Raw genomic sequence first — 25156 nt, forward strand, 5'->3', positions numbered from 1 at the left:
ATTAATATTACTTTGACCTTCGGATCAATCTAGTGACCTAAAAGGAGAGGTCAGAGGTCAAATGTTTATATTTGAAATCTTGAATGAATTTTGTTTTGTTAACAATACACAATAAGAACCATAGTTTCCAAGTTATTAGACATTTTGTCAATTTTCAATAAAGAGTTTGGTGGATATAAGGCAAATTAGAATGGACTGTTAAGATGATCCCACTCTACACCTATGCAAAGGTTTATCAGAAGTGATTTAAAATGTTTTGAGGTCTCTACAGACAGAGCGGCGCACTGACAAAAACGTAACCTCCTTGGTCGAGCACTTATCAGAACTCTACGCAATCAAAATTCCAAATAGTGAGTTCAGCCGCTCAGGCTTCAGACAGTTTTTTTCTATTCTTGGCTCTGTATAATCTAATGAGCTAACTTAAAATCATAGACAATTAAAATTAGGAAATTACAGACATTTCAAAATGAATGAGACAAACTAGAGTGTTTTTAATCCTGAAAAACAATTCCCTCCAATGTCTGCATGTTTAGAAGACCTTTATTGCAGCCACTTCAGTATTTCCAGTTTGTGATTCTTTTCTGTATTTAGTGTTGGATTTAACAGTGAAAACGCACTCTTTGGGGTTGAGATCAGTCCTTTGAAGAACTCATTGAAGAATATCCCACTTTGAGAAACTCTGTGGTTGCTTTTGCAGTATGCAGTATGCATTGGATCATTATTTGAATTGTGAAGTGCTGTTTTTATCACGTTTGCAGCATTTGGCTGAATCTGAGCACAGAGTACAGCCCTGTAGACATCACAATTCATTCTGCTACTTCTATCAGATGTCACATCATCAGTAAACATGGTTCTATTTATAGCTATCAGCTCCACTGGCAGCCATAAATCTCCATGCTATAATGCTACCTCAACTATGGTATGTTTTGGATCATGAGCAGTTTCTCTCCTTTTCCATAATTATCTCTTCCCAGTTAATATGATCTGATACGATCTTGGTTTGATCTCTCCAAAGATTTTTTTCCTAAGCAGGCTCATTTAGATGTTTTCTGGCAAAGTCTAATCCTTCCTAGTCGTAATCAGTGGTTTGCACTTTGTTGTAAACTCTCTGTAGTTCCATTCATAAGGTCCAGTGTCCAGCAGTGCTGACGCAAGAGTGTGCTGGACTGTTGCTGAGTTGCTGTGCATTAATTTTTAAGACAATGCACCCGATTGGCCACGTCTAAAGATTTTGTTGTCTCTCTGATTTATGGTTTATTTGGGGTTTTCAGCCTAATTTAAAATTACATAAAATTTATGGTAATGATTAAACATTCAACACTTTGAATCAACTTCAGATATTATATCTGTTTCTATTTTGACTTGCAAACATAAAACTCTTTGCCTATTGTTCTATGAATTTTGAACCTCTAGAAAAATGGCTGTAATTCTTAAACACAAATTTCTTTGTAAAATCGCTTCAGCTAAATATTATTTGTTTGCGTTACAATCAACTGTGTTTGTGGCAAAACTACAAAAATTGTCTTTTTTGCAAAAATGATGAAGGGCACTGTACGCTCACATACACAGTATATAGAAGTAAAGGTTGGCATAATTCTCCCGTGTTTTTCTTACTGTACTCTTGGTGTCAGTGGATTCTATCCACATCTTTTCCATCGAAAATAAAGACCTGACCGGACAATCGGCCATTCCTGATTAAGACTCAGCTCTCTAACCGCTATCAGTGACTGGATATTGTTAAGTCATTGTGGAAGGATTCCATTGTCTTTTGTAGACTGATACAAATCTAGCAGCTTTTGCTGAAAACCAGAAGTTTACACATCTTAGATTCAAGGTATAATTTTAGGCTACAGCTTGTTTACAACTAAAATAAAATAAATGACATAAATTAATCCTGCCAGGAGCAGTAAGCTTTGAAAATATTCACTTGAGGAGATAAAAGTCTTTTTTTTTCAGTATCACCTCTGATCCTTAAAACAGGACTGTTTGTTAGCAGAGCTGTTTAATGGGTTCCCTCCATCCAGTAAATGTTGGAGAAAACACAGATGTGTGTCTGCACAGTGTCAGCACAGAGTGAGGACAGCAGGAATAACTCTCACAAGAGAGTCAGAGTGACAGAGAGCTGCTCTCCTCCAGCTCAAATGGAGCTGTTTTTCTCAGAAATCACAGAGAAGCCTTTGATTGCATCGAGCTAAAAATGATAATTACTGTAAAAATATCACTTAATCTTCCCCTATCCTGTGCTAGAAATGAGGACCACATTACTAAACTGAACTACCGTCCCCAGAAACACCACTTTGTTGGTGTGTTGTTGGTCTGAGTCTACATACAGAAAAATGGATGCACCCAATACTTAGAAAAAAAAGGCAAATTCCTACGCAGCAGAAAAGAGACAAGAAGAAATGACTCTTTTTGTAGAGGAATATAATTCATTCGCCTGCTCTGACTGTACTTTGGCAGGTTACCAGTTAGACAGCACAGAGTGAAAATAGACGGAAATTATAATGACAAAGACAGAGGGTTTGCACAGCAGTTTCATCTTAGAAAAAAAAGCTTTCTGAGATGTTTCATCTACTTTCAGAGTGTGAATGCATTTAGAATAGTGATGGGATTTCCGGCTCTTTTTAGAGAGCCGGCTCTTTCGGCTCCAAACCGGCTCTCCAGGTTGTTTTGTTGCTTTAATTAATTTATTATTAACAATAATATAAAATTATGCACAAAAGGAATTACTAATGTAAAAACAAAAGTGGTTTTATTTATATATGTTTATATATAAATATATGTGGTGGCCCCTAGAGACAAAACACGTACAAACTCCAAAACACATTTCTAGCGTTAACTGAACTTCCAAAACAGAGCTACCTAGATCACTTAAATTACACAATTGAAAGCATATGTGTATTGTTTGTGTATTTATACACAAGCACTCATATATATTCAAATAATTAAAAAAAATGTTCATTTACCTGTTACTACCACACACCAAATCTGGTCGTGGGTACTTGCTGGCTTGTGTAGCCACTAGGTAACAAAAGCTCAACACTGCCCCCTAGCATCCTGGAGCACTTCTGTTGTGTTTTGTACCTGTTTTGGAGTTTTTACGTGTTTTGGAGTTTTTACGTGTTTTTGAGTTTGTACGTGCTTTGTCTCTAGGGGCCACTGTAAATATACTTTTATTTATTCACTCCACATAAAATGTAATAAATAAATCATATAATACAAAAAACAACTAGTCACAGTTCAACTTTTAACTATTTAAATTTTCAGCTTTTTCCTTTTAAACTAATTTAAAGTGAAACAACACAAAACACTGCAAACCACAACACAATTAAATATAAATTAAAATATGAAGAAAAAAAAAGAAGATGCACATTCTCTGTCATATTGGCCTGCATGAATAAACTTTCTGAATCCTTTATTGGATGTGGCTGATTACTATACCTTTCTAATGTGACATTGTTGTCCCTGGCTCTCTTTCTCTCTCTCTCCCTCTCGCTCTGTTCCTGTGCTACTGCGAGTGTAACTACCGCCCCTCCCCCCTCTTCCCAGCGCAAAGCACAAGGCTCGCGTGCGGAGTGAAGCGGAAAAAAAGAGAGAGAGAGGGTGAGAAAAGGAAAAAAAAAAACCCACGGCTCGCGATAAGGAGCCGGCTCGCGTCGTTCACGTCAAAGACCCGGCTCTAAGAGCCATTTCGTTCGCGACCGACACATCACTAATTTAGAAGGCATTATGTTTATCTTTATTTCTATTACAACTAAAATAAATTACTTGTACTTGATTTCCTACCCTTTTTTCGGCCAGTGTACACTGGGGTAGGCTTTGCCCTAAAGGACACAGAAAACTGTGCATTCCTGTAATCATCAAAGCAGCTAACCAGCAACTTCACAAGACACAAGATGACCTTTGAGTGCTTAATTGGGGGACATATCCTACTTTTGTTTGCTGTATTGCAGTGCAACAATGGGGTTTAGTTGGACTGGATGTCATAATAGTTTCACCTCACAGCAAGAAGTCTCCTGGTTCAAATCCACCAGCTAACCAGGGTCCTTCTGTGTGGAGTTTGCATGTTTTCCCTATGTGGGTTCTCTGCGTATTCTGCCTCACTCACAGCAGGGCCGGCCCGTGGCATAGGCCGTATAGGCAAATGCTAAGGGCGCCGTCCATCAGGGGGCGCCATGCCAGTGCCACAAATGTTGAAGAAAAAAAAAAGAAAAAAAAAGTTGGTACTATTATTTCTAAATACAAAAAATAATCCCACGTTAATTAAAATGCAAAGTAAAGCTTATTTAATAGAAATATTATTTGTTACAACATTATTAGACTTTAATACTCAGTGGTGTCACATACTCCTCTCTTCAGATGCACTGTTGAAGTTTCTAAATCCCACCCCTGGGCCATCTACCACATCTACCGCTGCTGCCTCCACTTCAGCAGCACAACCCACCAGTGATGCAGCATCAGCAGCACAACCCAGCCATGATGCAGCAGCATCAAGCGGTCTTCCTGTTGCCTCCACCTCAGCAGCACAACCCAGCAGTGATCATAAGCATAAATCATGTGGTCTCAAATCAGTTGTCATATGATGATGTTGTAGATGACTTTGCTGCAAGAAAGACTAGGAGAGTAAGGCTGTAGCAGGTGATGTGAGGTTGATGAGGGGGTGGTGTACAGTAATTTGTAAGTCATTCTAGTTAATGCAGTATTAAAAAGCACAACTAGAGAACTCTGTAGGATCCCCTTTTTTGTAATATAGTTGTTAAAGTCATACTGGTTTATTTAATATCTTGTTTTGTGCAGTGCCTTATTTATATTGTATTTTTAATTTATTTTATCCAACTTGTTGACACGTTTTATTGTGTTTATGTATGTAAAATTTATTGTATTTCATATATTCATTTTTTATTTTTTGTATTCATTTATTTATTCATATATTTTTTTATCTTGTTAATTATTCTGATTGTGAATTTACTTTCTTTAAGTAAAAAAAAAAAGGTCAAAGACAAAGCTATTCGGTTTCTTGTGAGTACATACACTACACTGCCGATGTAGGGGGGCGCCACCTAAAATCTTGCCTAGGGCGCCAGATTGGTTAGGGCCGGGCCTGACTCACAGTCACATATTAACCCAGAGACTAAGGTAACTGATGATTTTAAATTAGTCATAGTTGTGAATGCTTGCCTGTCTCTCAGTGTTTGCCCTGTAATAGACTGGCAACCTATTCAAGGTGGCCCTGAATTAGTTAAGTGGTTGGGAAAATTAATGCCAAAAAGGTGAGGCACCCTAATAATTACAGTTCAAGCCTGGTAAATAACCACATATTCTGTTCAGACCTCAGTAACATGCTTAGCTTAACCTATCTTAATGGCACCCCAAGGTGCAACAGCCACTACTATCGGATGAACTACGATGCAGCTTCAATATGCCAAAACAACTTAAACTTAAACCACTGTTCAATCTGCAAAGAAACTGCAATAAAAGCCAAAGGATCTGACAGTCCAATTCCCTACAGCCAAAAGCACATGGAAAACTGGAGAACTGGCAATGTGTGAAAAGGCCAATGTGCTAAAAGCATCAAGCACAGCTTAAAAGTGATTAAACTTAGCAGGTATCAGGTTCAGCTGTGTAGGTTCAGGGTTTGAATTTCCTGGTGACAAAGCCTTTTTGGGAAGAGTTGCTATGATATTCCTGTGGGTTGATTTTCAGCTTCCTCCACAGCCCAAAGATATTGATGCTGGAATAACTGATGATTTTAAATTAGCTAGATGTCTGGCTGCATGGAAAAAATGCTTATATGCACAGAATAAAGGTATGACTAAATAAATGAAATAAAAGGTAAAGTGCGACTTGTAGTGTAAGTGCTGTGTATGGTTAGCAAGACTAGAAAAATAAATGAATCCTGCCTTAGTCATGAGAAACTTCCAAGAGGCTAAAATTGGGTATTACTAAGAAATTGCAGATCTTATGTTCATTAGACAGGGATTGTCTGGACTATAAGGTATTTGAAAGGATGGTTCTTTTATGTACAATTTCAAGGTTCAAAAAAGGCATAACTGGTTGAGCCTTGAACTACAGAACTACCACACCAAGCAATGCAACTCCCTCTGGTCTATACTTTTTTCCTCATGGGATTACCCTACAGCAAGAAGGCAACCTAGACAATACCTCCATCATGTGTGTGAACTACTACTACAAGAAAAGAACAGTCTCGAGACTTAACTGCCGGTAACGGAGCCGATTTGTGATCGAACAGCAAAATAAGTAAACAGAAAAATAATATTCAATGTTCACGAAGATGCTACAAGGCAATAGAAAAAAAAGAAGTAAAAAAAAATCAAATAACTTAGTTCCAGCTGAAAAGAAGGTTTGCATCACACCAAAAAGTTTAAATGGTAATGATGTAAGTTCCCTTGTTGGGAATATAAAGCATTTTTTTGAGATTCCTGTAATTTCATTACCTTTAAATAGTGTGGAACTGTGAAACAGAGGGAATAATCATTTTGGTAATTTTTTGTGGAACTTGTTTTTAGAAATAACACTTTTTGCACTCAACCTTTTACCTTTGAATCTTTATACTTGTAAGTCAAATAGCTATGTTATCAAATAATTCTGGCATATTGTTAGAATAGTTTTAAGCTGATGAAATTATTTGCTGTCTAAAAAAGCTTAAATAGACCAATTTGGAATTCCAGGGCTTTCATTGGAGATTTATGTATCGGAATTTCAGAAGCAGGATCACGCCCCCAAACACGCTCCTTCCGGTTGTCATCTACATAGGTTCCCCCAGTTCTGCAAGCTGTTCATTCTCGTTTACGTGCCCCACCCTCCCTCCTTGTTCTCAATTCTTTAACTTCTTCATTTCTATTTAGTGCATGGGGATCTGCCAGGCCTGGGAGCCGTCGCCAGTCCCCTTCGAGGCCTTCCCCAATCCCACAGCTCAATTCATGTCAAAGCATTCGCCTTTACCTACTAAAACGCTGTCAAACCTAGAATGAGGACATGGGCCCAGCTAGTGAAATGTATAGTTTGAAAAGAACTGATACATATTTAACACAAGTATGTGAACCAGCATTGACCCCTGTGTCTCCTAAAAGCACTTTTTGCCTTACATCGGGCAGTGCTTTCAGTTTCCTGTTCATCTACCTTGTGTAACAAATGCTTGTCCTGATTTCAGTTACTGTCCAGATTTATGGCTGTTTCCACAGTCATACTGGCCTCAATAACTCAGCAGCTATAGGCTTACAGTAGATGTTCCCATCTGGACTGCATGTATTAGCCTAAATAGATTTCCCCTCATATTTTATGGCATTCTTCGCCAGTGATCTCATTCTGAACTTTGTATTTTGTTACGTAATTACACAAGGCTATAGTATCATCTACTGCCCTGATTGGGAAGTAACATGATGAGTTATATAATTTTTCTGACGGTAACGCTGATACAACAAAAACCAATAAATTATCTTAGCAGCCATGGTTATTACAATGAGCAAGCGCTGGAGGTGTGCCACTACAAGATGTCAGCATGTAATTGGTGTAGTAAGCTGAATTTGGCCAAAAGAAAAATATTTCATGTGTTTATATAGCACTTAGAGGAGAAAGATAACCCTAGCTGTTTGGCAGGTACTTGGTCATTAGTAATAATTTAATGATGAGTTGAAATTGGGATCCGATGATGATGATGATGATGACATTGACATATAACACCATCTTCATCATGATGGAATAGATATCTTTGAGTCAAATGCCATGGCAATCAGTGTATTACTAGTTAAGATAACAATTGAGTGTTGATAGGAAAAACATTTAAACTCAATGTCCATTTACCCTAGATGTCACAGACTCTTCATCAACAGAAAAAAGCTGTCCATGTTGGCATTATTAATAAATTTATTTATTTGTGGCCCCATTATGCAGTAGACTGGATGTGTGATTGTCGGAGCACAGTAATAGAAACAAGTAGAACAATTTGAAAGAAAGCTAAGAGAAATAATGATTGATGTTTAGGTCTCGATACAGTCTGAAACTAAACTTTAGTCCCTGTAAAACATCAAATCACAGAACACAGCAAATGTTTAAATGGAAAAATTAGATCCACATCAGAATGAATCATCAGTGGTTTTTAAATTAAATTCCTCAATAATTTATGCCGTACTTGCCTTTAAAGTACATGTGTGCACATGTATGTGGAAAAAAATGACCCTATGGAAAAGATCTCTGATGAGTGGAAACACACTCATTAAAGCTGTTGGTATAGGTGTGTAGATCTCTGCGTTCTGTTATTCTCCAGGGTTGTTAGATGATGTTTGGTTGCTAACCTATAAACACACACTGCAAACAGTGTTTGTCACATTATGTGCATGCAAATGCACTTATCCCTGATTGGTAAGACTGCTGATCATGGTCCCTGGTCAATAGTTATGTAAGTTATATTTAGGGTGAAACAACTGCTTAAACTGATGAGCAACAGTTGCATTCCTTTTCAGTGTTTATGTTTTTGTTTCTTTCTGGGAAACTCAAGAAAAATATTTCAAGTTCATATTGTGAAAATTTCAGGACAATGAGATCCACTAGTATCAACTGTTACAGATGAGTGATTTATTTTGTTTTATTTTTGTGGCTAATTGTTGACTTCATTTAAATTTAAACTGTGTTTTTCATCAATAATTTTCAGATTTCTTTAATGATTCAACTGCGTCTCTGGTATTCACTATGCTAGTCCTTTTGCAGCGGCATCACATGTAGCTCCATGATGAAGCATGTATTACATATTCTGTGCTACAAAAACGAATGGTTTTATGAAGACATAAACAGTGAAACTATCCGTACCTTTTTATGTGGGTGCTCTAACAAAATCTCTTCATTATTTTGAAAGTCTGAGGTTTCTTTAAAAAATATTGTAACGGACTGGGTTACAAGTTAGTTGACTGTTGTGTTATCAGTGTTTTGTGTTCAGAATTGCCAGTTACTTATGGCATAGTTGGACCACACCCGCAGCATGGTGATTTACTGAGTGTCCTTGAATGTGCAGTAGTCTAGAGGCCGGTTGGCCTGTCAATCAGATCAGCTACCAATGACAGAGAGTCTGGAGGAGAGCAGGTGTGTGGTTGGCTGAGAGTGTTCGGGGGGCGGGGGTTAGAGAGTGTTGTGTGTGTGGGGCGGGAGAGAGAAGAGTGTCGGGGGGTTGTGCTGTTGCTGTAGAGCGTGCTTTTTTCCCTGTTGTTTTGGCGTTGGCTACGGCCCCCAGTAGCCCGTGTTGCTCTTTCACCTCCGGAGTTATCTGCGCTTGCGCCGCCCCGACTCACGGCATCGGCTGTGGACGCTGGAGATTTTTGCGGGACTTTGCGGAATGCTTCCGATGGATTACTCCAAGATCAAGCGAGAGCCTACAGCGGAAGCTCACGGACACGACTACTCCACCAGGGACCGGAGGTTCGCGGAGCACAGAGAGCGGGTGAGGCAAACGACCGCGGATTTGGCGAGAGAAGCCGGCTTTGCATCCTCTCACCATTCGGGTGGCCGAAAGAGCTCTTTGGGGACTTCTGCAGTGGCTGGGGGTGTGGAGAAAGACATACCAACGCATAGAGGCACTTTCCACGCTTCCATGAAGACCCCCAGGTATGATGGCAAGGCTGACTGGGAAGCTTTTCATGCACAATTTGAACTGTTGGCCAGGGCTGGTGGGTGGTCTGGTGAAGAGAAATCCCTGCAGCTAGCTATGTGCCTTACTGGCGATGCTCTGTCTAGCTTGCTGCTTTTGAGCCCAGAGGGCAGGGGGGATTATGATGCTTTGGTTGGGGCTCTGAAGAGGCGGTTTGGTTCTTGCTCTGCTCCAAGCCTGCTGCGCTCCGAACTGTGCAGCCGCCGCCGCTGACCAGGAGAATCCATTAGGGACCTAGCTAATGACATTGAAGGGCTGGTCCACCGCACCTATGCCCACATGCCCCCCACCATCCAGGGCGAATTAGCTTGTGACCACTTCCTCCAGGCCCTGCTTCCAGATGAGCTGCGGATCCAGACACTGTTAGCTCACCCTAAATCCCTTCAGGAGGCCCTGGAGCTGGCTACAGAGAGAGAGTTACTGTGTGCTGGGGCTGCTAAACCCCTGACTGAGCCGACCAGGCCACCGCAGACGGGGACTACAGGAGGGACTGCACCGGGCGCCGCTGAACCTGCATGGGCAGAGGGATTGACCCAATTGGTGAGAGCTGTCACGCTACGTGGGGAACAAAGGTCGAGAAGGGGGCCGAGGGTCTGCTGGGGATGTGGACGGCTGGGTCCCCACGCCCGCCAGGATCAGGGAAACGACATGGGGTCTGCATAACCGGGACGATGCAGGACCCTGGGGCTGTGTCCCGACCTCCTGTTCCAAGAGGAACAACCCAGCTCAGGGCCCACGGGGGTGCACAGCGCCTGTGGATGGACAGGTGGAGCGGCTTGTTTTGTTGGGCAGGACTTGGGTTGGCAGCTGCTGGTATGCTCCATTAGTTGTGAATGGACTATGCTGCTCAGCCCTGGTGGATACCGGGTCTTCAGCGACAGTTTTAAGACCTGATGTGGTGGGAAGGGGGGATCGCATCCTCCCTACCATGGTGAAGCTTCAGACTGTGACGGGAGAGCGGGCCCCCATGCTAGGGGAAGCACTGCTCACCCTGAGTGTTGGGGGGAAGTCAGTCCGCTGCTCTGTATGGGTTGCAGACCTGGAAGACTGTATACTGGGGCTGGATGTACTCAGGGCACTGGACTGCGTTATTGACACAAGGGGGGGGACGCTCTCGTTCCCTGACGGTGGTGTTGTTCGGATGTTGAGGCGGCCACCCCAACCTGATCACCCTGCGGCCCACGCCCTTTCTGAGCTGGCAGCCGACTCCTCCCCGGACCTGACTGGTAGTCCGGCCGCCCCCAAGGACCCACTTACACTGACCTCAACTGCACCCCATGCCGCTTCATGCCCTCCCCTTCTCCCTAAGGAACCGCCGGACAAGGGCGGGAGAGTTTCAGCTGTGAGGGGTGTGTGGGAGGAGAACTGCGATGGACTGACTGCTAGCGAGCAGGGCCTGCTCTGGCAGCTGCTGCTGGACTTCAAGGACTGCTTCTCCTTCTCAGAGGATGATATGGGCCACACTGACCTCATTCAACATGACATCGATACTGGAGATGCACAGCCCATTCGGATGAGGCCTAGACGCCTCCCCCTGGCCAGACAGGCTGCAGCGGAGAGGGCTCTGCAAGAGATGCAGCGTGCTGGACTCATTGAACCATCCACCAGCCCCTGGGCCTCCCCGGTTGTTATGGTTCCAAAGAAAGCAAAGGATGACTGGCGGTTCTGCGTGGATTTCCGGCCTTTGAATAAGGTGACAAAGAAGGACCCATATCCTCTACCGCATATAGATGAGACCCTTGACACTGTGGCGGGATCCTCATGGTTCTCCTCCCTAGACCTACGCAGCGGGTACTGGCAGGTACCCCTCGCACCAGATGCCAGACCAAAGACTGCATTTATTACCAGCGGAGGCTTATGGCAATTTAAAGTTCTTCCTTTCGGCCTCTGCAATGCCCCTGCCACGTTTGAGAGACTCATGGATAAGGTGCTCACTGGAATTCCCCGTGGAGAATGCGTGGTTTACCTCGACGACATCTTGGTCCATGGTGCTTCTTTCCACGCTGCCCTCGGGGCCCTCAGACGGGTCCTGGAGAGGGTATTGGCAGCAGGGCTAAAACTCAACCCAAAACTCAACCCAAAGAAATGCTGCTTAATGCGACGTGAGGTTGCGTTCCTGGGCCACCGACTGGGGGCCGGGGGGGCCGGCACCATGGATGATAAGACCCAAGCTGTTAAGGACTGGCTCACCCCAAAATCTGTGCAGGAGTTAAAGAGCTTCCTGGGCTTGGCGTCGTACTACAGACGGTTTGTAAGGGGTTTCTCCTGCATAGCCGGGCCACTGTACCACGTGCTCCAAAAGGGTGTGACCTTCCATTGGACAGCAGGCTGCCAGGTAGCTTTCACCTCACTGCAGGAAGCCCTAGTGGGGGCCCCAGTGCTCTCTCCGCCTGACCCCACTCTGCCCTTTGTCCTTGACACAGAGGCCAGCAGTGTCGGATCTGGTGCAGTGCTAGCCCAGGTGACACCCGGCGGGGAGAAAGTGGTGGCATACCATAGTCGGGCCTTCAACAAAGCTGAGCGCCGCTATTGTGTCACAAGGCGGGAGCTGCTCGCAGTGGTATGTGCCATACGCCACTTTAAGTACTACCTCGGGGGCCTCCACTTTACGGTCAGAACTGACCATGCTGCCTTGCAGTGGCTCATGTCTTTTAAGGAGCCAGAGGGACAGCTAGCACGCTGGATTGAGGAGCTGCAGGCTTATGATTTTGAGGTCGTGCACAGACCTGGGGCCCAGCACAGAAACGCAGATGCGCTTTCCCGCAGACCCTGTGCCCAGGACGGATGCCACTACTGTGAGAGGAAGGAAGCTCAGGAGGAGGACCAATTGGTGCCCGATGTAAAGTGTGCTGTGACGGGGGTGGAGGAACGGCCATCCAGTCAGAGGCTGGTTGCTGTGGATGCAACGGAGTGGAGACGTCAACAGGAGGAGGATGCTGACATCAAGCCAGTGCTTGGGTGGATTGAGGAACAGCGACAACCCCAATGGGAGGAAATCGCCATGTTGTCACGGGCCACAAAGGGACTCTGGTCCATGTTTAATGCCTTGCGGCGGCACGATGGAGTGCTACAAAGGGGCTAGAAGGAACCGGCTACGGGCGAGACGAGGTGGCAGTTGGTTGTCCCGCGGGCCCTGCAGGAGATGGTGCTTCGCGCAGTGCATGGGGCCCCAGGGTCTGGCCACTTTGGTGTCACCAAAACACTCCGCCGCCTCCGTCAGGGGTTCTATTGGGCCCGACATAGACGGGATGTAGAGGACTTTTGCCGCCGCTGTGACAGCTGTACAACACGGAAGGGACCCACAGCCAAATCCCATGCCCAACTGCAACAGTTTCCTTCAGGGTACCCTATGGAGAGGGTGGGGATGGACATCCTGGGTCCTTTTCCCCGCACAGAAAGGGGAAACCGCTATATCCTCACAGTTATGGACTATTTCACAAAGTGGCCAGAGGCATACAGTTTACCTGACCAAGAGGCCGAGACAATTGTGGATGCTCTGGTGGAGGGGATGTTCAGCAGATTTGGGGTGCCTGAAGTAATCCACACGGACCAGGGCAGGAACTTTGAGTCCCGTGTGTTCGCGGCCATGTGCGAGAAACTAGGCTCCCATAAGACCCGTACAACACCCCTCCACCCACAGAGTGATGGACTCGTTGAGAGATTTAACCATACACTGGCAGAGCAACTGGCGCTAGTGACGGCTAAACACCAACGTGACTGGGACAGTCATGTTCCCCTGGTCCTCATGGCAATATCGTTCGGCGGTCCAAGACTCCACTTCTTGCTCCCCTGCCCTCTTGATGTTGGCCAGGGAGATCAGGACTCCAGCGGAGATGATGATGGGCCGACCCCCCGATGCTGATGGGGACCAACCAGGTCCTGACTATGCGAGGAAGCTCCAGGATCGCATGGAGTCTGCTCATGACTTTGCTAGGAGGAAACTGATAAGTGCGGGGGCGCGGCAGAAGAGGAACTACGACATCCATTCCAGAGGCCGACATTTTAAGGTGGGGGAACTGGTCTGGGTGTACAACCCCCAGAGGAAAAAGGGCAGATGCCCTAAGCTGAACAGCGACTGGGTTGGACCCTGTAGGGTTCTGGAACGTCTGGGGGAAGTGGTGTATAGGGTACAACTGCCCCCAAGGGGACGGAGAGTCGCCCTGCACCGGGACAGACTGGCTCCCTATCGGGGTGCGGCCACTTCACTGGCACAACAGGGTGGGCCGCAGACAGACCTGGACTCCACCCATACAGACTCTGCCACCACCATTGTGACAGCCCCTACTGTGAGCCCTGTGAGCCCTGGGCCCACAGCCACTTTGGACGCGGCCCCTCCCTCACCTCCCTCCGGGCACCTTCGCCCAAGGAGGCACCATAGACCACCAGGCCATCTGAGAGACTTTATCCGCCCTTGTGGGCGAGGGACTTTGAGGGGTCGGGGTAATGTAACGGACTGGGTTACAAGTTAGTTGACTGTTGTGTTATCAGTGTTTTGTGTTCAGAATTGCCAGTTACTTATGGCATAGTTGGACCACACCCGCAGCATGGTGATTTACTGAGTGTCCTTGAATGTGCAGTAGTCTAGAGGCCGGTTGGCCTGTCAATCAGATCAGCTACCAATGACAGAGAGTCTGGAGGAGAGCAGGTGTGTGGTTGGCTGAGAGTGTTCGGGGGGCGGGGGTTAGAGAGTGTTGTGTGTGTGGGGCGGGAGAGAGAAGAGTGTCGGGGGGTTGTGCTGTTGCTGTAAAGCGCGCTTTTTTCCCTGTTGTTTTGGCGTTGGCTACGGCTCCCAGTAGCCCGTGTTACTATTCTGAATAAACACCGGTAACCGGAACGCTGATTGTCTGTGTCTTCTGTCGAGGGACGCTACAATATGAATGCAATGTTTTGAAACGGTAATGGAAGTGGGAAAAAAATGCTGGTGAATTGTGGATACACTTCTCTCAAAATCCACATTGTATGACTGTTTTAGGTACATTTGGTACCTATATTGATTGGATGTGCTGTCTTTCTGTAAGACAAATGTAATTTCTGTCCCAGACTAAGGTAAACACAATTCACTCTTGAATCTGAATCTGTCTCCACTATTTGATTTAGTCTTAATATAGTGGGGAAAATTACATGAGAACATGACCTCAGACTGTAGAACACATTTACAGTTACATAAACTTCGCTGTTTGAGCCTACAGACGTCTATAGTTCTGTAATGTACACTATAGACTCACCAGTTCTCACTGCAGTTCTGATCACTGAGACCACAGCTGATCTTTCGAGGTTAGATTGAATTATTCTAGCTGCCTCAGTCATTGACCCACCATGATTTATGGCGTGGTCGACATCTATTTTTCCGATCTAAAGGGATACTGTTGGTGGTGTCCCTGTTGTTGTCTGTGGCCTGTGTTCTTGATTGCGTTTCCCCAAATCTCTCAAATGAGGCCAAGTTCACCTCTAAGGTGAGGGCCACAACTACCTGGCAAATGTGGAGTTTGTCCCCAGATATTCCTGTGACCACCACACCTTTCTCATTCTGCTTAACCACCTGACTGCTTCCCGTTACAGTGTGTTGTTGTAGATATAACTTAGATGCACTCATATCACAAAGTGAAATCAATCATCAGTAACAAACTGGAAACTTTCATGACATGGACACTTTCCAGAAAACTATATTTTAAGTGGACTGGAATAGTTATCAGGAATATTTATCATTCTGAGCAGTTGTATCAGTTGATAGTTAGATAGTTAGGGCATTTTAGAACATATATATATATATATATTAATCTAACCATGTTTAGATCAAATGTGGAGATTTATGTCTAGACTGGAAGAAACTACATCATATCAGAAAATGATTTCCATCGTAATCATTGCCCTGTAACAGCAGAAAAATAAAGGTTACTTTTATGTACCAAAGCATGAATTAGCGTGATGATAATGACGTCTCAAACTAGGCATAAATTTACTTTTTGTAAATTCATGTGTTTTAAAACCATTAAACCATTCCAAATTTAATTAAGCCTTTAAAAAGAATGTGAAGAAACAACTGTCATGACATTGTCTCTAAATCCTTTATATTGCTCAAGAGTCTCAAGTCTGACTCTTATAGACTCCGACAGACTGGATTATGATCAATCAATCATTTAATCAATTGCAAATGGATGTAAACTCCTTATATGTATAAAGCAAACCTGTCCAAAGCATCAGTTAATTCCATACTAACCTTGCCACTACCTCGTGCAAGTCCAAAGAGCTCCCAAAGGATGTCAGAGACAAGAGTGTAGACCTGCACAAGGCAGGAATGAACTACAAGACCGATGAGAAGCTTGGTGAGAAGCCTTTCCCACAGTAATAAAACAACGCTTCTGAAGGAAGTTTCAAATACGGCCTACAGTATTCCCGCTCATTTATACTCAGCCTAGCTTACCTTTTTGGAAATTATGGCGAAGTGGACTGCATCGTTTGTAGCTTGCTCCAGTTGCACTGTTGCTGAAGATCGTGTTATTATTAGTAAGTGCTTTAAATATGTTATATTAGAGACATTATTTCTGATGCCCAGGATGCTACTGTCAAACTACACCAGCCGGTTTAAGACACAGAACTGTTGTGTGAAAGACCTGTAAAACTGTAAAGTCATTCTAATTTTCATATTATTCAAAGATTGCTCCCCATGTATTTTGACATTTAAATAAGCAGCATAGGAGCTCATTCATTAGCATTACTGCCTCAATCTAGGAAGCACCAGGATTGTATTTTTAACATGTGATCTGAACTTTGTGTAAAGTTTTATCTTCTCATTTCATGTTGTTGTCTTTGGTGACTGTCCTCCAATCTCACAGACCTTGAAGACGTTGATTCTTCGCACCTGCTGGCAATCATTCATCACTTCATGATACAGTATTTAAGGCTGAAGAAATCCTGTAGTCAGTGACTATACGGAGCTGCCACTGTATCCCTTTTGGGCAGATCACAAAACCTTGGCATAGTTGGGTAGTAAAGCACCTAAACATTAAACAAGTCCAGTTGGCCCTGTTATTTATTAGGTTAAACTTCACTATAACTTATCATCCCAGTTCCCATTATCTAATATAAAGCCAGATGCCTTGTACCACCAACGTGTGGTCTCTGATTCTGTCTGGATCATTGGCTGTCTCTCAGTTGGAAGAGTTTGGAAGTCTCTGGCCATCAACGCTCAACAGAATGAACCGGACCTTCCCATCTCCTCTACATTACATTAGGTATCAGGACATTGTGGTCACAGCCAAATTCTCATGTCATCCTACAAAGGAAATACACAATTGCATTCCTTCAGACTATTTTTTGTGGCAAATTCTGTTCAAAAATATTTATGAATATGTTTGTCTTTTCTGTTTGTGTCTAAAATTCAATCTCTGCACTGTGGGGACAGTTTAGATTGCTGCCGACGCTTGTACACGACTAGTCCTACATTGCTCTGGACTTCATGAATGGTCTTGACCATCACTGATCATATTTCTAACGCTGCTCACTTTTTCACTCTGCTCAAGCTCCCATCAGGGCTAGAAACACAGCTGCCTTCCACAGCATGTCTTTCATCCTGTCTTCTTTCTCTCACCACAAAAGCAGATGGCCCTAACCCTAACCCTGAGCCAGGTTCTGCCGTGAGGTTCCTTCCTGTTAAAAGGGAGTTTTTCCTTCCCACTGTCGCTAAAGTGTTTGCTCATAGAGGGTCACATAATTGTTGGGTTTTTTCTCTGAATGTATTATTGTAGGGTCTACCTTACAATATAAAGCACCTTGAGGCGACTGTTATTGTGATTTGGCGCTGTATAAACAAAACTGTATTGAAACTTAATTGAAACAGCCCTGTTGCTAGAGCACATGTTAACATGGAATTCCTTTGGATATTGTGTCAGTCTGTGGACCCCAGTTTCCTTCTTGGGTGTAGAAGGAGGACTTTGGTTAATTTTTCTTGTGGCTTTTACCTCCAGACCAATGGACAAGCAGAGAGAACCAACCAGGAGGATGTGTCATTCCGGTATGTGGCTACTACCAAACAGTGCAAATTACCTGGGTGGAGTAAGCAAACAATTCTACCTCCATGGCAGGCTTTCCAAGGGGCTTTCCCCATTCAAAGCTTCAGTGTGTGTGTGTGATGTTTATATTTTTTTTTTCGTGGAACACTGTTACCTAAGCATCAAAGCTGCCATGCATGCAAAAAACAAGATCAAGTGCTAGTTCACCTAATCATAGGTCTGGTAAACATTCTTCTTTTTTATGTTTTGGCCACTGTAGTGAAAACTGAATAATGTACAGCATTACTCAGCTGCAACAAGACCAGACAATTCCAACATTTTGTCTACTCTACAGACAAAAATCCTCCAAGCCTTTTCACAGCTGAGATAGTTCCATTATACAAGCTCAGTGAGCCAGCATGCAAAACACCAAGAACTTGGAACCCAACTGGAATGCAATCATTTTGAATATTGCACAAGGGCTTTGTTTAATATTCCACGGCAATGACAAGCTAAAACGTTTGCTGTAAAAACATGACACAGAACTACAACAAGTAGTCCAATTTGGAATAAGCAGAATTTAAAAGAAAACATGCTGCACATTATACCATCACGCCAACTTTTAATAATTGCTCTATGTGGAAAATCACTTACTTACTTCCTTTTGAGCACAAGATGGATTTGAAACCATTAGAGGATCATTAGTTGCTGCCTGAGATGACTTTCATCAATAATATCTGAGTAACCTCAGAGAGAAATGCAGAGAAAGTTGCTCAGTACTGCATGTTTATATGGGTCATAACTGCTAAGGCTCGTCTTTAAAGTAAACACAAGCTTCCTCTTTTTGGCACAATTTGCATGTTCACAGGACAGTGAGGACAAGTATGTGCAGTGCTACATATTCACTGTGTCAACAGGTGTCTGTCAGAATAGATATTTACAGACTGCAGCTCTTGCTACTGAATTGAGGTCCCTGCGTTTATGCCATCAGAACTAGTTTTTCCCCATATCTATGACATCTACCATCTACCAATCTCTGCTTTTAAGCTGTCAAATCTACTATTTAAAACCTCTACAGTGTTCAGTACTTTGTAGAGATACTGAACACTATTCTGAAAGTGTTCAGTATCTCTTTTGCAAATTACGTAAAAATTGCTACACAAGCAATTTCAATGCTTCTTTTCCTCCTCATGATTTTCATTAAACCTGCATTTTCCATTGTACACATGAAAGAGTGAGTAAAAAAATGAGTGATATTACAAGAAATAAAAATAATACAATAAATAAATAAATAAATAAATAATGTTGATATTGATAGTGTGACAAAGCATTATGTTGGAGTCACTGCAAATGTTATTGCAACTAAAAGAAATACATTTTAAGAGTTTCAGGATCTGTAGGAACTCTGTAAACATATACATTAATGCATTATAATTGTTGTGTTTTTTTATCACAGGGTAAAGAATAGTTACAGCAAACATTAGACAGTGGGAACATAATGATTTGGGGAATAATAAAGTGGCTGTCATGTCGTTTAGTGTTCAATCAGACTTTATAATCAAGTTATAGTGCCATATCTCACCAGATTAAAGCCTTTATCCCCACAGATACTTGGAATTTTCCCATGTCTTACAGTGAATTATTAAACATGAACTAATATTGATCACTATGGTTGCAAAACATTCAGCTATCATTGCTCAAACATCAAGTACATGAAATAGATATTAAAAGATGGTCTTTCTTGGAATTTAACAAAAACAGATCATTGATTCATGAGCTCGGGAGCAACTGAACTTCAGTCTGTAAAGAGAGAACAAGCGCACGCCTTTGCCATTAGTCATTGGCTAATGGCAACAGGTTGTGGATTGATTTACTCCATGGGTCTGCTGTAATTCTAGTAATGTCATTAAGAATGACATCTATCAAATCAGGAATTTGTTAATCAGTTCAGGGAACAAAGATTAAGTGTAATTTTTCTGTCTTCGACCTGACAGAGCAGGGGTAATGCACTATTTTAATTACTATATCACACAGATAAAGTGAAATATCACAGTCAATACAAGAATACGCCTTACTACTTCTGGCCAGAATCAAGCCTATTATATGGTGATTGGTTGTTATGCACACCAACCTGTGATGTAACCACAGCCCTGTAACTACTGAAAAAAAAAAACACTCTGAAAATACATCACATCTCAAAAGCACTTCCTAATGGCAAATGCCGGTCAGGCTCTATGGTGCTGGGCAGTAAGCACAAGGCTCACTTGAACAAGAACAAGTTGGGCCCTCAGGCCTCCCTCATGAAGTCTGTTTCTGATTGTTTTGTCAGAGACATTTACACCAGTGACCTGCTGGAGGTCATTTTGTAGGGCTCTGGCAGTGCTCACCCTGTTCAAAGGAGCAAACACCAGTCCTGCTGAGGGGTTAAAGACCTTCTACAGCCCTGTTAGGCTCTACTAGAGAAAATGCCTGTCTCCTGGAATTTCCTTCTGGCAATGTCACATATTGATGTGCCCTCCTGGAGAATTTGGATTACCTGTGCATCTGTAGGGTCCAGGTATCTCTTGAGGCTACTAGTGGTGACACTGACCCTAGCTGAATGCAAAACTAGTGGAAAAAACAGTCAGAAAAGATGTGGAGAAAAAATGTCACTGCCCTTGACCTGTTAAACCATTTCTGTTTTGGGGGCTTGTCTCATTGTTGCCCCTCTAGTGCACCTGTTGTTGATTTCATTAACACCAATGAAGCCAACACGGATTAAAAAACACCTCTGCTACTTAACTGACCAAGATTAATACCGCAGGAGTTTAATCAGCTTGATGCTATACACTGACTAAAAAGTGTTTCTTAAATTTTTTTGAGCAGTATATTGGCATGCTGGACCCATTGGAGTCATCTCTTAAAAATAAAGGGAATACAGAAGTGAATTAGACTGTCTGCTTCTATACAAGTCTATGGGAAAACAACTTTCTGACTTGACCTCTGTAAACACTTTCCTGATGAGTTTACAGAGATAGAGTTACGGATAAAAACTTAGGTTTGTTTTGGAATAGATGTTCTGTTTGTTTCTTGGGGATATAATCTGTTAAAAGGATTGTAAGATCATCTGTGGCAAACAAATTTTTCACAGTCAAAATTGCCCCTCCTTCTTACATCTGTTTTTTTTTGGAACCAAGCAAGAGTGGAAATATTCATTTCTAGGCCTCAAAACAGGACTTCAGAAACCAGTGGATGATGCCTACATTATCACTGGTTGTAGCTACATCCATTTTTTATATTGCTAATGGTTTTCTCCAAAATGTCTCATCCTTTCTAGCTCTTGCAGCATCTCCCTCTTTGTAATCTGAGAATCTCTGAGCTAATGTAGTGATATATCATTCAAATGCCAGTAGAAGAAGACACAATCATATATTTACATACATATAAGTGACCTGCCAAAAAGATACCATAGCGTGGCATGTGCCAGCAGTTAAAAGCTCACTTTTAGCGATTGCTGGCATGCACAAGAGCAAGAGTTTTTGGGAGCAACAGAAGCAGGAGCTGTTTTTAGAGACAAATTGAAACCACTGTACAATTCTGGCCCCAAAACTACGGGGTGCTGTCTATTTCTCATGATTTGGTATATTACACCTCTGTATTAATGGATATGTTACCTTCTGTCTGACATGTCAACTTGAACTGACCCATCAATACAGGTTTTTCCTCAAGTTTTCCTTTTTCATTACACTTTTTTAAAAATTATTCTTACACAACTGTAATATTTTTTTGCATCATATAATATACTAATATACTATCAGCTATACAATACAAAGCCAAAACATTTATGAAATTTTTCTTGCTTGCAGTTCTCCGCTCTCAGTTTGAAAGAGTAAATAATATGTAACATACTAGCTAACATTTATCGATTAACACTAATATTATAACTTTATAATTTATTCACTAAGACTAGTTAAAGGATCTAAAAGTAAACAGCTATACCAGTGGACGCTCGCGGACGTATTCACAAGTGAAAAATATACTTTCAGTATATTAAATATAGATGTTAAGGTGTTTCTTCTTTGAAAGCACTCAAGAGTGCTCACAAAGTGAACCAGTCACTGCAGTCAGGTTTCCTAGGTAATTTATTAGCTGAAAATATGCATCCATACACTCTAATTCCTCAATGGGATCTGATGCTCCATGCTCGCTCTCCTAACTGGGTTAGAGCCAGTGTGGCAGCCTGCAGATGAATAGTCAGCAGAGGGTGTAAGGTAATGTGTTGAGGCAGTGCAGATCCTGGGCATTCATCTTATTCTTCTCTACCTGGGGAGGTCTGCTCCAGATCCTGATATTTTGCTATGTGGCACTTAGCAGAAACCTCTGCCTGGCAGAAACCCAAATATAAAAAGAACCCCCTTTACCACTTATAAAACCTGGTAAAAGTGGACCACATACAGTGGAAAACAAATATTATAACTATAACCATTTTCCATTACAACAATTTTCAAGATTTCCTTGAGTTTGTGCATTATGATTGCAGCTCTATATTCCAGGTGTAGCAACAGTTTGCCATGGGCATCCATTGTTGATTGTCTTTTTCAATTCCCTATGTTAACTTGGAAGATTCCTTTGAGCCTTAGGCCCCAGGAGCTTGTCCTAGCATTCATGACTCTAATTTAGTATGCTTCACTGACCCTGGATGTGATTTTGTCGAAGGTTGGTAAGCTGTAGTGTGAAAGTTTGATTACCTTATTCACATCTTATTGGTCATAAACTCAGCCTGCCTGTGCAGGATTACTCAACAACTACCACTGAAACTATTTGTTTCAGTGACCTTGTCATGAAGTGGGCGTGCTCATGGCTCAAACAAGATGAAAAAACAAATGGAGTTCTGTTTGGTCCAATTTGCATGTTTGCAAACATGTTTGTATTGCAGGTGTTATTCCCTTTGGTCAATAAATAAATTGTTACTGGCTACATTCTCACTAGGTTAATTTTTTACTAAAGCTGGGCATACACTGTGCGATTTTTTTCAGTCGTGTTATTTAGCTCCTGGTCAATCTGTACAATTGAATCGCAGGGGTTAGAAGTTTGTCTGCATGCATGGTCTCACATGCTCTGATGCGACCTGAGTGCTCACACTCTGCGTCCATAACATGAAGGTTATAACACAAAATCTGTCTCTCGCTCCCCTTCTCTGTCTTTCATTCACACAGATACACACACCACCATCAACTTTGCTAAATTGCTAATGAAAAACCAGGCAGCTGCAATTGAGCAGCTACGTCCGTCTCTTTTCACGGTTGTTGTGGTCGTGATAACTTTAGGCCACATGGAAAAGGCTCAGATGAGCTTGCCAAAGTTCTAGAAGTTGTGCCTCCATCGCTTGTGTCCAGATCAAAGACTGCACTGCCATGCTACTCCATCTTTTCACTTCTATTTCTGTGTTTGTGTGTGCACAGTGTGAGAGCTTGCGTTGATACCCCACAAGGGGCGACAGGATTTCAGACATTTCAAACATTTTCTTGTGACCATACGATTGCTGATCGGGAGCTGGTCGTGAGGTGTTAATCGCTTCTCGTTACCCCATGTGTACTATGCGATGCCCGACACACGATTAAGGCGAAACTCGGGCCGATCCCCAAAACGGTCGCACGACTGAAAAATCGTCTCAAAATGGGCCAAAAATCATACAGTGTATGCCAAGCTTAACCAGACTGCTTCTTTTGATTCATGAACTGTCTGTATCTTCAGACTATGGCAGCTATTGATTGTTTTGAGTTGTGCTTGTGCCAGTTTGTAAGACCTAGCAATATCTATTGCTTTGCACAGCATTAAATCAGAACTGGCACTTAGCAACTTCTGACAAACACCAATACAATCCCTTATCGTCTCATTACTGTTAGCATAGTTGCAGTCCTAAGTCTGTCACAAACTGTTCAAAAGGTTTGCTGTCTCCCTGTACCTTTTAAATGTCATTTTATATCATGTAAATATGACGTTAGACTTTGTCATTACAAATACATGAGGATTAAATTGTTAAAATTTTTATTTTTGCAAATGTTTTCCAAGTTCTGTTAAAGAGAGCAAGGAATTTTTAATGCAGCTTTTCCAAACATCACGGTTTTATTTAGATTTCTTTTATCATTTTACTTTGCATGCAGAAACACAAAAACTGCAAGGGTTGAACATTAATAGCTTCCCTTATGCCAACAGTCTATTGTGTAACTTTTTTTTTTTTTTTTGCTAGATAACAGCCTATATTTATTTCTTGTATTCAACAAGTCTCCTGGTCAATCTTAGCCCATTCCTCTTTGACAAATCTCTCCCGTTCCTCCAGATTTGATAGTGTTCTGGCTCTGACCTTGTGCGTCAGTTCACCCCACAGATTTACAATGGGCCAGTGGGTAATAAGGTAGTTTTTCACCAGGAGCAATCTATGTTTTGGACAATTGCTAGAAGACAGAATAACTATCCACATATAGTTTTGCTGCTGATTGAGGTTTTCTTGCAAAATCTAAACATAACCATTCTTCATGATTCCTTCCAGCTTCTGCCCACCAGCTGCGGCAGATGGCCCCGCCCCTCCCTGAGCCTGGTCCTGCCGGAGGTTTCTTCCTGTTAAAAGGGAGTTTCTCCTTCCCACTGTCACCAAAGCGTTTGCTCATAAGGAATCTGATTGTTGGGCTTTTCTCTGTATTATTGTAGGGTCTTTATCTCAAAATATATAGTGCCTTGAGGCAACTGTTGTTGTGGTAATATTCCCACTACCATGTTTCAGTGAACACATTTGCAACATCTCTATGGCCAAAGAACTCTTTGCATAAAAAGCATAATCTTTCTCCAGGTTGTCCTTAGGATACTTCAGGCAGGCTTGAATGTGTCTTTTCTGCAGAAGTGATGATTTTCCTTAGTCTACAACCTCACAGTTTATTCCTGTGTAGGTTTCTAGTCATTCTTTTTTGCCAGCCTTTTGTTTTTTCTGTAGGATTCCGAACTTGACTAAGTCATTAAAAAGTGTCTTGTCAGTTCTGGGGTCTTTCCAGAGTCTTCCTACCTCAGTCAGCTTATCCTGTACTATGCTGCTCTGTTTGCTTTTCTTGATACTTCTTCTCCAGTTGTTAAAACTTGGAAACAATATAATAACTTTTTAAAAGAAATACTGCATTGATTTTATGTCAAATGTAACAGGATGCAAACTTTCCAAAATGGTCAGCTTTTGTCTTGACAGTCCACAAAAAATATTTGGCTCATTTAGATATTTTTTAGAGCAGGTTGTTCCAGAGCACTCTGGGCCTCAGACTGGGGCAAAGGTTCATTTTCCAATAACCCTAAGCACACAGCCAAGATTTTTTATTTTTTATTTTTTTAAAAGGAGTAGCTTCAGTTCCACTCTGTGAATATCACTGAGTGGCCAGCAGGAGCCCAGACTTGAAGCCAACTGAAAGTCTCTAGAGGGATTTGAAAATGGCTGTGTTCCCCATTCAAACTGATGGAGCTTGAGAGGTTCTGCAAAGCTTGTAGCGTCTTACTA

The 25156-nt window shown here is 42.5% G+C and overlaps 1 protein-coding gene across 1 annotated transcript in view; it reads right to left on the minus strand.

Moving 5' to 3' along the window:
• pde5ab (phosphodiesterase 5A, cGMP-specific, b) overlaps positions 1 to 25156 on the minus strand; it is a 113156-nt gene that overhangs the window by 83245 nt on the left and 4755 nt on the right. The gene's annotated exons all lie outside the window — the stretch shown is intronic.

Source organism: Perissodus microlepis, chromosome 3 (genome assembly GCF_051167445.1).
Source record: "Perissodus microlepis isolate ML-2025 ecotype Zambia chromosome 3, ASM5116744v1, whole genome shotgun sequence".
Lineage (NCBI taxonomy): Eukaryota > Metazoa > Chordata > Actinopteri > Cichliformes > Cichlidae > Perissodus > Perissodus microlepis.